The sequence below is a fragment of the Callorhinus ursinus genome, unplaced genomic scaffold (assembly GCF_003265705.2).
Source record: "Callorhinus ursinus isolate GAN/ISIS: 27379988/994484 unplaced genomic scaffold, GSC_fseal_2.0 scaffold64, whole genome shotgun sequence".
NCBI classification, from domain to species: Eukaryota; Metazoa; Chordata; class Mammalia; order Carnivora; family Otariidae; genus Callorhinus; species Callorhinus ursinus.
Window position 1 is genome coordinate 2,658,864 of NW_027397126.1, and position 13,900 is coordinate 2,672,763.

The 13,900-nt window shown below is 45.2% G+C and overlaps 1 protein-coding gene across 4 annotated transcripts in view; it reads right to left on the bottom strand.

Annotated features, from left to right (window-relative positions):
* Positions 1 to 13,900, bottom strand: part of FGF13 (fibroblast growth factor 13) — a 465,646-nt gene that overhangs the window by 410,402 nt on the left and 41,344 nt on the right. The gene's annotated exons all lie outside the window — the stretch shown is intronic.

Here is a 13,900-nt window from a genome sequence, read left to right on the forward strand (position 1 = left end):
GTGTTGCAATATGTTCCTCTTCTAGATAATAGCCGTTGACAGGGGGGAAAAAAATCCACATAATTCTTTTCTGACAGCTGACCAGTACTTTCCAGTGTCTATCCATAGGCTATTAATGGGGGAGGGAAGGCTTCAGAGGTCAGATACATTGGAAATGCTAGTTTACACTAAGGTTTCCTTACTGCAAAATTTCTTAGGGTCTTTATGTACTAATGGAGATTATGATTTTCTTAAAAAGGGATATAGGTCCCCCAATATTTGACCACGGAACCTGTCATTGCTAACTATGTTGAAGCACTAGTATTTTCATGGAATACACTTTGGGAAACACTATTGGTGAATAACAAAAGCAGTTTTCTAAAGTTCCCCCAAGCAAACACAATTGCCCCAGCAGGAGGCCCACTGAAGTCAAGCAGGGGATAGTTCTCGCAGAACCCTAAGAAAAATTATTTCTCACCAGGAAGCTGGGGCAAAACAAATGCAGAGGATATGGGGGCAGGTAGTGAAAAGAGCGCACTGGTGACTGTTCTACGGACTCCAAAGGGTGTCCACTCCTTAGGACCAAAAGCAGAGACTGTCCCAGGTCAAACTGAGCTTTAGATAGCAGAGGAAGAAGAACAACCTCATGCTATAAGAAATATGTCCCTTCTTGGAGGTTCACAACCATGCAGTTACATACAGTGCCTTCTCCCGCTCCTCATCATGGTCACCTCAGACCTCACGAGCACTCCCTCCCATTCACTGGGGGCTCCCAGGCTCACACTCCACCGTCAGTCCCACCTGCACTCAAAATGACTTCAGTGTGCCCGTGGATAACATGTCCGACCTGTGGCCTCTCAGTTCCCTGCTCTCCTCATCTCCAGAGGTCACTTCCATCTATCCATGTAGACCTCTAGAATTTGTACTCACCTGGAACAGTTCAACTCTAATGGCTTCAGTTCAAAGAGCCCATTTTCTGGTCACTAGTTTTCTCAGCCTGTGACTCTCACACTTCAGCACTTAGAAAGTAGAGAAGTCAGAAGATGACGAAGGCTCCGTGAAGTCTCTTAGGCCACTCTTGCTTCCATCTTAGATACTGGAGTCCCTGACTTCACTCTTTTGGCAACATCCTTAACTTCTGCGCTTCCCTTTCCTTCTATTTCTCCCACCTGGCAAACCTCCAACTCTAGGTCAACATGGCAGACCATATGTCATGGAACCATATGGACTGGTGTTACTACATATTCATGCTGTCCAACCTTATTTGTGTCTTCACCCTGGCCAACAACCCTTTCATATGCCCTGCTCCAGTTTCTCTCCGATTCCTCAATATAGCTCACTTCATCTTTTCACCTGTTTCCTTACACTTGACCTTGCTACCTGTAAAATACAGCTCCTGTTACCACCCCTTCACCTGCTCGTCTCCAGATTACCCTGAACTACTTACTGTTCTCAGAAGACATCATGGTCTGTCTTGTCACTGGGACTTGGCAAGGGCTGTTTCCTCTTCCTGGAATGCCTCTCTCCTACCTTGGTTAAAACTTACCTCTCCTTTCATCTTGGCATTGCTTCTCACAGAATGCTTTACCTGACTCCCTACTCCCAGGCTAGCTTAGGCGTTCTCATCATTGTGTATATCACCTTGCATCATGATTTCCTCAAAACCCAGCCATTTCTTTTTTTTTTTAATTTTTTTATTGTTATGTTAATCACCATATATTACATCATTAGTTTTTGGTGCGAAACCCAGCCATTTCAACCCAAAAACTACCAGACCTGCCTTGAAAGCAGGGGCCATTCTTGTTCACTCTTGGAGCCCTAATATGCAGTGGTCTAAGACAGTCCTCAACCCAGGTTTGATGAATGAGTGAGCCTAGTGCCATTAAATACCATTACAGATAGGAGTGAATCAAATCTAAAATGATTTAGAAGAGCATGTTAGACTTTACAGGTGTATAACGTCTTTTCCTCCTACTTCACATAACTAACTTCTAATTACCCTTCAGGATTCAAGTCAAATGTTAACTCTTCCAGAAAGCTCTCCAGCCAGCCTGCGGCCAGAGTCAATGCCCCTCGTCAGGGCTACCACAGCCCCCAGCACTAACCTTACTCACTATATTGTAATTAAATACTTACATGGTGGTCTTTCTATCTAAAAGTGCGAGTTTTCTGAGGGCAAAGAAAGTGCCTTACATTTACATTTATCCATGGACCAGAGGTCCCCAAGACCACCCCCAGGTTCAAAGATCTGCTAGGAGGACTCACAGGACTCCACAGATTGTTGCACTCACAGCTGTAATTTATTGCAACAAAGGGATACAAAGCAAAATGGGCAAAGGGTGAAAAAGCACCTGGGGTGAAGTCCAGGGGCGAAACCAGATGCAAGCTTCCAAGAGTCCTCTACCAGGGAAGTCACACTAAACATGCTTAATTCCTACAGCCACAAGTTGTGACTAGTCAAGTGAAATGCTGTCTACCAGGGAAACTCACTCGACTAAATGTCCAAGGTTTCTCTTTTGGGGATAGTAATGTAGACACCCTGCCAAGCACCTATCAAAATTTCAGACTCCCTGAATTCAGCATAAACCACATTGTTTGTACAAACAGTTTAGGCACCGTGAGCCTTCTTATCATTTAAGGAATGTTGGGAACCCTCCTGAAATCCAAATTCCCTGAAACCAGCCAGGGACCCACCTTGTAAGCAGGTTTCTGAAGGACAGCCGTCAGGCCTGCCGTGCTCACTCTTCTCGGCATAATCTCTAACACTTCACACTGAGCCTGGCCCACGGGAGGCATTCACTAAGTGTAGGAAGAATGAATAAATGTCAGACATTTAAGTAGTCAATTTACCCTGGTAATCCCATGACTTTTCACCATCACTCCACAATGTCTGCGTTACTGTTCTAATTGTCGACAAGAAACTGGCTGAGAGGTTAAACAACATGTCCAGTAAAATGGCAAGACTAGGATTTGAACTTCTGGCTGCATTGTGCACTTTCCCACAACAGCCCACCCAGTGAGGATTACACAAGCAGCTCACGAGTGGAGTCGGGCGGAAGAAACCGCATGGCTAGACAAACACACACACACCCACAGAAGCTACTCAACTTGCAGGACACATGCCAAAGAAATTTCCCAAAGTTCTCAAGAGGCATTCATGCGGTGCCTGACGTGGAAGTTGCTAGGTCCTCTTCTGGTTTGCAGCCACTCTCCTGAGTCCGCCACTTAGGAGGGCGATGGCTAAGTTACACCCCGCACGGCCACACAGAACTCGGGCACACGCCAGATGCATAGCTGTGCCTGTCAGGCTAAGCAGACACAAGCCCACCAAAGGGGTCCACTTGGGACCTGGCCCAGGGATGGGAAGTTGGAAGTAGCCAAATCTCCCGGGTCCTCAGGCCCTACTTTGGGAACGTTCATTCACCTTTGCCAACTTCCCCACCAAAACATTCTGACTGTGTCGACCCTCATACCCAATGATGGAGCTGACTTTGAGCCTATGCACTGACTCATCTAATGAGCTGGGTGTCATGGATGTTCAGGAAAAACCTTTCAAATCACTATGAAGCAACCTTTATGTATCCCGTTCAAGGTCAAGTTCTTTGCCTTCTATTCAGTGCCTGCTCTGGCCAGCATACTACCCTGGGCCTTGGGGATATGGAGATGAACAAGTTCCAGTCACCATCCTTGAAGACTGTGTCATAGAGTAAGGGTCCAACAGTGACGTTCCCTCGCTCTCCTCCCCCAAGATGAACTCTAGCGACTGTCCTTTCCTGATGCAGAGCTGAAAGGACCCACTGGAATCGACATCAACAATAATAACAATGACAACCACTGTTTATTAAGCACTTGCTGGGTGCACCAGGCGCTGTGTTAAGCACATTACATGCATCATTTCTTTTATTTCTCATAAGAGCCCTGTGAGGTAGGGAGTCGTATTGGCCCCATGGTGCAGAGAAGCAAACAGGCTTAGAGGGGTTAAGTAGCTTTCTCAAGCCCAAACATCCAATAAGTCATAAAGATGGGATTCAAACCCACTTCCACTCGACTACAAAACCCAAGTCACTACCCACCTCTCTCACTGCCTTAGAGAAGCTTGTGTGGAAGTAGAGAAGGCCAGCTGAAGAAACAAGGCAGCGGGATCTAGCCAATCTGTCCCTCCCCCCAAAACCCAGGGCCTATTTCTGCACTAAGGACAATAATAGTGTGGTCACGGCAGGTCCACACTGGGTCCAAAGAGAAGGTCTGTGGCCCATAGCCCATCAGCCTTTCTCACAAGAACAGCTCCCTCCATACAGACCTAAGTGTGCAGGGGATTGAACTAGTTACCAAAACTCAATACGTCACATCTTGGCACAGGTTGGGTAAGGCTCCTGTCTCCCCAGGCCTCAGAATGTTCTGGCTGGGGTTTCAATAACAGGCATCCCTTCCGTGGGGGGCCAAGTTCCGGGTTACAAAGCACTTTTGCCTGCACAACCTCGTCTGATCCTCCTGGAAACCTCCTGAGTGAGATGTGAGCCCCTCGCTTCTGATTAGAGGAAACTGAGGTTCAAGGGTGTCAAGTGACTTGTCCAGATCACAGCTGGTATGAGGCCGAGTGTGGACTCCGACCCAGGTCTTCTGATTCCAACCCTTGAGCTTGTCCATACAAAATCACTTTTGTTACTAATAAATATAGAGCTGTCACCATCCTACCCTGCAAGTCAGGCAAAGATTTACTGAGCACCTCACTATCTACAAAGAACTGTAAGAAACACCCGGGAATCCACAAAAATAGGCGTGAGCTATGTGCCCTCGCTTGTATCCAGAGACACTTGAGAATGGTCAGATCACTCAAAATACAACGAAACGTTAGCATATTTTTTTAAAAGAGCTTACTACACAAAGTGTCAAATTCCTTACAGCGTTGAAAGTAGACTACACAAAGGAGGGCAGCCAATTAAGGGTACTAAGAACGGTCAGGCTTCCAGAATTGTACCATGGCGACTGAAAGGGGGAGAAAGTGTTTGTTCTGCTTATCTTAAAATGATTCTCGTATGTACCTGAAAAGAAAAAGAAAATTTAAATGTAGTTAAGACCTGTCATCATTGTGGGTCTGTTACAGATTCGTTAATCCATTTTCTCAACAAGCACTGATGTAGAACTACATGCCAGGCACTATATACTAGCTGATAGTAGGGAAGCCCAGATACTAAGAACAGTGTCTACAAAGGCACTAAAGCAACAGACAAAGGCAACTGCTCTTCTTGAAACACTTGGCTTCTGTGAAGGACATCATTCTGATTTTCATTTCATTTCTGTCTTACCGATTTTACTTTTCCCAACATTAACAAAAAAGAGTATCCCTCAACTTGGGTCATGCCCTTTTCTCTGCACACTCTACTCTTGTACAAGCTCATCCATAATCCATGGCTTAACTCCGCCTTCACATCTTCATCGTCAACATCCAAATCTACATTTCCAGCATGCACCATGCATCTGAAGTCCAGACTTGTCCATCCAATGAGCTACTCTTTTTCTCCCCTTTCAGGTTTCACAGGTATCTCCAGCTTAACCCCAGTTCAAAGTGGAATCAGGCACCCACCTTACTCACTGCTCTGTCTAGTGCTGCCAGCAAATGATATCACCCAGTTGCTCCAATGAGAAACCTGGGAGTCTTACCCTTACTCCCCACATCCCACCCATCAGCAAGTCCTGTGGGTCAGCTGTGCGCTCCAACCTGCCCACACTACTCCATCCCCAGGGCCCCCACTCACGCAGCAGCCTGCTCACAGGTCTCCCTGCTTCTCTTCCTCCCCTTCTACAAATCCATTCTGTACTAAGTCATTCTGACCTCGCCTCCTACCCACACAGCCCTGGTGCAAGTTGTCATCGCCGTCTGTCCACAACAGGGCAGCCAGGGAATACAGGGGGTGGGCAGCAATCAGACTGACCTTGTCAAGCCATCATGCAGCTGACATCATTCCTCCGATGGCTCCCCTCTCACTGAGCAGGAAAGCTGAAATCCTTAGCCCAGCCAACAAGACTTTCCATGACCTGGGCCCCTACGATCTCAGGGATTTCAGCTTCCACTACTCTCCCTTGCTCATTCCATTCCAACCGCCCTGGACTTGTCGTTGGGCCTTGAACATCCCTATTATCTTCCCTCCTAAGGGCCTCTGTACCTTGCTATCATCTGCCTGGGACACTCTTTTCCGTCAGGCTTCCGTCTCTCACTTCCTTCAGGCCTTTGCTGAAACAGGGCCTTCTGCTTGAGCTCCTCCATCAGGACTCTATGTAAACAGGCACCCTTTCCCCCAGGGCACACTCCCGGACCACTGCTGCTTCTCTATTGGTACCTGTTGCTTTCTTTACTATACCTCCCCCACCAAGCAGGTACGTACACGCACCCATGCATGCACGCATGCACAAATATAAATCCCACCAGGGCAGGGACTTTTTTTAGTCTGTTTTATTCCCTGACTTACGCCCAGAACCCAGGACAAACACTGGAATGTAGTAAATGCTCATTAATTATTTGGGGAATGAATAGTAACCACATTGACCTTTACAAAATGTAAATGCAAATCGGATCATGTTACCCCGGCCTACACTCCTTTAATGACTTCCCATTGCCATAGAAAAGGTGCAAAGCCAGCATCATCTCGGGCCACCCTCCACTCTCTCTCCTGCTCCAGCCCTGCTGGCCTTGCAGTTCTCTAGCATGTTGCTGTTTCCTCCGCTGATGGGCCCTCTCATCTGTGGATCCCTCCACCAGCAATGCTCTCCTCCCTTCTCATCAGAGACCAACCCCGCCACATCCTTCCCATTCCAGCTGAAAAGTTGCTTTCTTGGGGAAGCCTTCTCCAAATCCCTAGACTTAGGGCAGCCCTCCCAGTCTTGTGCATCTTCTCTGCAGCCTTTCTCCACTTCTCTTATTAATGGATTTCTGTGTAGCTCTTCAATGTTCTGTCTCCCCTAATAAACCATGAAGATGGAGATCATATCTATCTAATTCAGTACTCTGGTGCTAATAGGCACATAGTGGGTACTCAGTCAAGATGTGTTAACCGGCTGCTAAAAGCATGTGCCTGATGATGCACCTCAAGCCATATGCACTTCTGGAAACATAAGGTCATGGGTCTAGTGCACCCTGGGACCGATACACGGATTAGTCTGAGAACCAGAAAAAGAGCTCCCTAGAGCTCAGGCCAAATTAGGACTTTGCAGGGCTCAAGAACTCAAGGTACCGGCTCTGCTCAGGAGCCCACAGGCTAAGCGAGACCACCACCTTCCTTCCGTGAGATCTAAATCAGTGCTGTAAACACCCGTTCCTCACAAGTGCATCTGTCACCTGAATATGAAGACAGATAGTACCCAAAACGGAGTTATGATAAATGTGTTTTCCACATTTTTTTTTCTAAGCTGCAAGCAATGACTGAGATGTTTATTGTCAATATTTTAGTTGTCATGGGAGAAAATGGCATAATCAGCTATAGGTTCTAAAGATAAAAATGACAGCTCGCAGAAAGGGAAAGATAAAAACACAACCACATAAAAACACCATAAATGGAACTGCACACAGTAAAAATAGACAAGGTGCAAACTTCCAGAGAATAACAAAGTACTCTCTCCAAGAAAACTTTAATTAAGTACATGGCTCTTCCAAATCCACCACTAAATAGTAGACCTCTCTAACTCTTAACTGTTTGGGGGAAGAAGTGATTTGTGGCTTTCAGGTATAGTGCAGTGGCTAAGAAAGAGGACTTGGCACCAGTCCATCAGGGTTCAATGCCAGGTGTGGCCACTTTCAAGCCATGGGACCTTGGGCAAGTGGTGGTACCACTCTGAGCCTTGGATTCCTCCTCACACGTACAATGGAATAAAAAGAATACCACCCTCATAGGTTTTATGAGGATTAAATACAGTACTATATGAAAAGAATAGAATAAGCACTCATCAAAATGTTGTTTTCATTGTGGTGGTGCCAATGGCCATCATCCCCATAGAACATGAGCTAAAGCTAAAGAGATATTGGCAAGTAGAGGTCTTTCTTTAATGGAAAGAAGAATGAGCATTTGGAGAGTGGTCTCAGGCCATTCAAAATAATAATGAAACAATCACACTGGCAAAGCTAGGGCTCAGCAATGCAAACACTACATCCCCTCTAAGTTGGAAAAGCTGGATGGACAGTATAAGGAACCCATGAGATTAAAAGGCCACTGGGGGACTTCTTGCCTCTGAGAACCCTGCTATGCAGATTTTGAGAATGGAGCCAGGGTCCCTAAGCACATTCATGTTTGGATATTTATTTGGTAATCTGGGCTGTTGATTCCACATTACTCATGCCAAGTAATAGGCCCCCTAGTTCGGAAGAGCTGCTACAGGCTAGCCAGAAACCCTGGAACTAAGAAGCTGCTTCCCTCTTAACCACTGCCTGAGACCCTCCCCTTTCTGGGGGGCCAGTTCACTACCACATACTCTGAGAACAACGTCTTGGGATTGGACCTTCTGTCCTGACTACCCCTTAAGGCAGAGCACTTCCCACCAGCCCCATGGCCAGGTCCTTTGGGCAGGTGCTCCTTCTCCCATGCTTGGACACTTGCGATCTTCCCCATCTCTATGCTGTCAGAGGCATCCTTCTAAAGTCAAGGCAGAGCCCATCACTCCTCTGCTGGAAAGATCTTCAATACGTCCCCACCACTTAGGTAAAAAAAATAAAAAAAAAAAAAAAAAAATTCCATGAACCTCGGCACAGCATTCAGAGCCCTCTATAGCAACAATCCTCAAATGTTGTGATCTCAGATTCTTAAAACATAATTGAGAGGTGGCAGGGGGAAGAAAAGGACAATTTCTTGAAACAAATAATAACTGAGGAGCCCAAAGGGCATTTATTTATATGGGTTATATCTGTCAATATTCATTACACTAGAAATTAAAACTGAGGGGCGCCTGGCTGGCTTTGTCGGAAGAGGATGCGACTCTTGATCTCGTGATCATGAGTTAGAGCCCCATGTTGGGTGTAGAGATTACTTGAATGAATGAATGAATGAATGAATGAATAAATAACAAAAAATAAATTAAAACTGAAAGTTTGTAATCTATTCAGGTATTAATGCATTTAAAGTTAGCCATTATAAACCTACTTACTACATGTTAAGATAAAGAATTACGTGGTTACATCAATACCAGTTTTTATTAAAAATAACCACATTTTACTGAGAACAACCATATTTGTTAAAACAACCAAAAATGTAGGCAAGAGTACCAATGGTTTATGTTTTTGCAAATCTCTTTCATGTTTGCTTTAATAGAAGATAGCTGGATTTTCACACTTGCTTCTGCATTCGACTCGCTGGGATAGGCTGTTAGAGCTGAGGAAAGTTCAGTCGTACACAGCTATGTAATTAGAAAAGGTAGGACTTCACAGACTCCCTCACTATCCTGACTGTGGTGATGCTTTCACGGCGTACAGAGACAGCAAAACTTATCAAAGTTACATTTGAAATATATGCTGTTTGTTTTCTGTCGATTATACTTTAATAAGGCTGTTAAAAACAGGAAAAAAGAAAAAAACTGCTCATCATGGCCTCAACCTCGCTTTCTTCCTCCTCTCCCTCCACTCCCGACAAAGCCACACAACGTACACCCCAGCTGTGTGGTACTAGCTGTGGCAGCCCAGCCCCAGCCAGCCCCGGCACCTTTCCCCTCCCCACTCTGTCCTCCACCTGAAATGCCTTCCCCACCAAGGACGCCTCCACCCTCTGCCTCCCTCCCTTCTCCCACCAGAGAAATTCCTCAAAATCTGCATGAAATGTCACCAGCCTAAGAAACCTTCCTAGATCCCAACACTCTCTCGAAGGAAAATTAAGCTACTGCCCCCTCAACTTGTGTGGGTGAGGAAAGAATCAGGTGAGAGGAGCTGGGGGAGGGAGCACATCTCCATCTGGATTTCCTCAGACTGGCCTATCTCCTGTTAGTCTCCTTTGAATCAAGAAGAGACACCCAAAAAAGCCGATCAAAGAAGCCTATATAAACCGATAAAGACAGCCCAGGACTAACAGCCTAGTGTTACAGGGCCTCTGAGGAAAATCCAACTCCATTTACAGCTAGCTCCCCCTCCCCACAATACAGAGGAAGTGATCACGATGCCATATACACACTCGGGGAGCTTCCTGGGGGCCAGGGCCACACTTAGCCACCTATAACCCTCCACGTACCTGGCCCATCACTGGTGCTCACGAAATATCTGCGCCACAAGTGAGGCAGAAAACTCAGCTTCTCAGTCTACAAATGGCATCTGAGAGGATCCACCTACCCGGGATGTCCTCAGGCCTTATACAGAATGTATTGGTTTCCTAGGGCCGCCATAACAAAATACCACAGATGAGAGAAATGTGTTCCCTCACAGTCCTGGAGGCCAGAAGTCTGAGATCAAGGTGTCTGCAGGGCCATGCTTCTTTCAAAGGCTCTTCCCGCCTCTTTGAGCTTCTAGTGGTTACCAGCAACCTGTAGGGTCCCTTGGCTTGTAGCTGCATTAACCCCAATCTCTGCGCCCATCTCCACAGGGCCCTGGAGGTGTCTATCTCCAAATCTCGTTTTCCTTATAAAGACACCTGTTATTGAATTTAGGGCCTGCCCTCACTCTGTACGGCCTCCATCTTAACTTGATTACAACTGCAAGGATTCTATTTCCAAATAAAGCCCCATTCGGAGGTTCTGATTGGACATGAATTTCAGGGAGAATACGCGGAGCATGTGTGGAAGTGTCTGGCACACAGTAGGTCCCCAGATCGTGGGAACATCCTCCCTTCTTTCTGCAGATGCAGATGAGTAGCCAAGGACTCCCTTCACAGTGGGATGCCCTGGGCTCACAGCAGGCTCTCTACTTACATGCTTACTTGCCAAATGTGTGAGCCTGGAGGAAATGAAAGACAGAAGTGGATGATAACCACTTTTCTTCTCAGCTCCTACCTTCCTCCCACAACCACTCTGCCCCCCTGTTTCCTTATTCACCCCACACCCATGGTCAGCCCCATACAGAACACACACCTGCCTATTCAAATGCTATCCAGGAATTGCCTCCTTATAATTCGGGACTATAATTTAATGCTAAAATTTCTCAGCAAGAAGGATAGAATTTCCCAGTGAGAGGGTATGTTTGGTGTATGCAGCCTACACAAGAAATCCTAAAGGCCACCTTTTTTTCAAATGAATAAAGGGGAAAAAATGACTCTGAATATAATTACCCTAAAAATGCCTTCCCAAATCAGCACCAATCCAGCATGCTTCGATGTAAATGGGCTCTCTACTGTCAGGGGCCAGTGGTTACAACAAACCATGAAATATTATGGTAAAGCAACACAAAGTTTGTTGAAAAACAGAAACAAATAAGGATGGTGTGTCCATCTTTAACACTGAAAGGGCAGGAAGTTTCAGCAACACCCACACTGGGGGACCTGTAATTGAGCTGTTGGCAGTAATGAGTGAGGCCCTAATGTCAGTTTAGCCCTCAACGCACAACAGGCCTTGCCAATCCCCAGAGGCTTGGATGCCTAGAGAGTATTTTGACATTCCCGGGGACAGACCCAGTAGGGTCTTGACCCGCCCTGCCCAGAACACAAGAATCTGTCAGACAATGAGGTAGCAGGCCTCAGTCCTGCTGTGATTCGCTTTTGTCGCCAACACCAAATCTTTAGTACAATTCTGAGTTAGTCAAAACAGCATTACTTCTCAAAGGCAACCTGGACTTCGTCTCCTGCACTGTTAAAATGGCCTTGACCTTTTCTGCTGTCAGTCTTGGTGATTTGGCAATGTACTTGCAAAGCCCGATTATTCCCCTTGAGGATTCTTTGTCTCTCTTCACTTTTCTTCCTTTCTTTACTCTTCCTCTATTCTTTCAGGATGTTTTCACTGCCTTCTTCAAATCGTCATACTTAATACATCATTAATTTGCACCATTTCAAAGGTTTTCCATTTCAAGACCTATCTATGTAATATATACTGTTGTGATACATAAGATTAAAGGTTTAAAAATTAAACTAGAAACATGGAATTGACAACAAGAGGCCCCACGTACTGTGTTACACTGAGAATACTTTGTTACACAGACACAGGGTCAATACACAAGGACTTGATCTTGACAAATGCTGAAAATTTAAAGTGCTCACACTTATAAGGGCTACTAACATTATATCTGGTTAGTATGTTTAGGGAAAGAAAAGTGCGCTTAAGTGTAAAAATGGCCTAAGAATAGCAGCTAAGTATCTGGGTCAAAATTCCCATTCAAGTAATTACATTTTCCCAACCAAATGTTAATTAGCACTTCTTAATAACGCCATTGGATAATGCTACTTGAAATGATTACTTGAGCAAGTACATACCACCATGTACAAAACAACCCAGTACTCCCATGGGTTACCTTTTTTATGAATTGGAAACTTTTAGCCCCTGATTCAAGGCTGAAGCCCTTCAAAAGTAGTCTTGAGTGGCCCACTGAGATAAACCTCTTCGTATGTACACTTTCTATAAACTCTTCTGAGAAGACAGTACACCAGTCACTGGCTAATCCAGCACAAAACCTACTTGTGCATTTCACCAATCCAGAGCTCAGGTGATAACAGGGAGAGGAGCAGAACATGAGCACACGTGTATGCACACACACAGAGTTCTACAAAATGTATTCACAGGACAGCCCCTCACTGAGAACCTCCGTGCTCCTACTTTATACAAAGTTTTTATAGGGTTGGCTACTGATCTCCATCTGAAATCTGAGAACCATCAAATGACAGCGAGGAGAATGAGTGCTACCAGTAAGCCAAAGAGACAGGTACTGGCCTGCCAGGAAAGGAGACAAAAACAAAAACAAAACTCAGAAACATCAGTCCAAGAACCCAGAGTGGTCTCAGACCATTTGGTAGATAAAGTGTGCCTCACACCTCAAGAACTGATCCTTCTTAGGAAGATTTTAAGCCTCCAATAAAAAGTAAATTATAGTCAGCAGTATTTGCTTCAAGTGGTGACTAGGACATTTGAGAAAGATACCTGCTCAAATTTTTCACATTAAAACTCCTTTGGTACCTAAAGGGCAAGTAGTCAAAGTCAGCTATCCACCGTGACTTCCTCCCTGGGGTACAGGTAGATGAGTTGGTGTGGAAGAGAAGGGCTCTGTCTGGAGATGGTGGCCTGGGATTCTTATAAGTTGTGCACCTTCCATTTTCCTGTTGGAAAACAACCCTCATCTGCCCCCTGAAGTAGGCTGAGTCCCCTTGTTTCCGTACCCTACTTGGACAATGGTTCATGCCCTGAATCTTTTCTGGTCTTCTGCCCTATATCCTTTTAATACCCAGCTTTCCTGGGCCCTATATATTAGGGAATTAAGACTCCTAAGAAGATATAATCTGATAAACCACGCAGTCTCCTGGAGGCAATACAGACTCCAAGAGGGTGAAAGTTGTTTCTTAGGGAGGGAAGCAAAAAAAACTTACATATTACAATGGCTTGTGGTCCTCTGAACTTCACCCTCCTTAACAAAATCTTATCGCTTAGAATTTAAATTCTCCCGTTGGCTTTTCTTGGCTATCAGATGAGCAGCATTGACAATTAATTCACAGATGATACAAAAAACATATGCAAGATCAGTACTACAAAACTATGATCAATACATAGTTGTGACTGGAAGGCTTTCTTTGGATTGATTGCTCATCCTAGATATTATACAGCAAGAGGTGGCATGTGAGTGCCTATTAGCTGCCGTTGGCTGCCTTGGGAGTATTATTTACATTTGGTCCTCGATTTATATTTTATTATGCTATTTAATCATTAATTATGTCAAATGCAAAGAAACTGTAGGTGAGATCTGAGTAAATATCTAGCAGCCAATTAAATTAGAAGGTATTTTCCCAGATCAAGGAACAGTTAAAAGTTCACTGAAAGTGTGTTT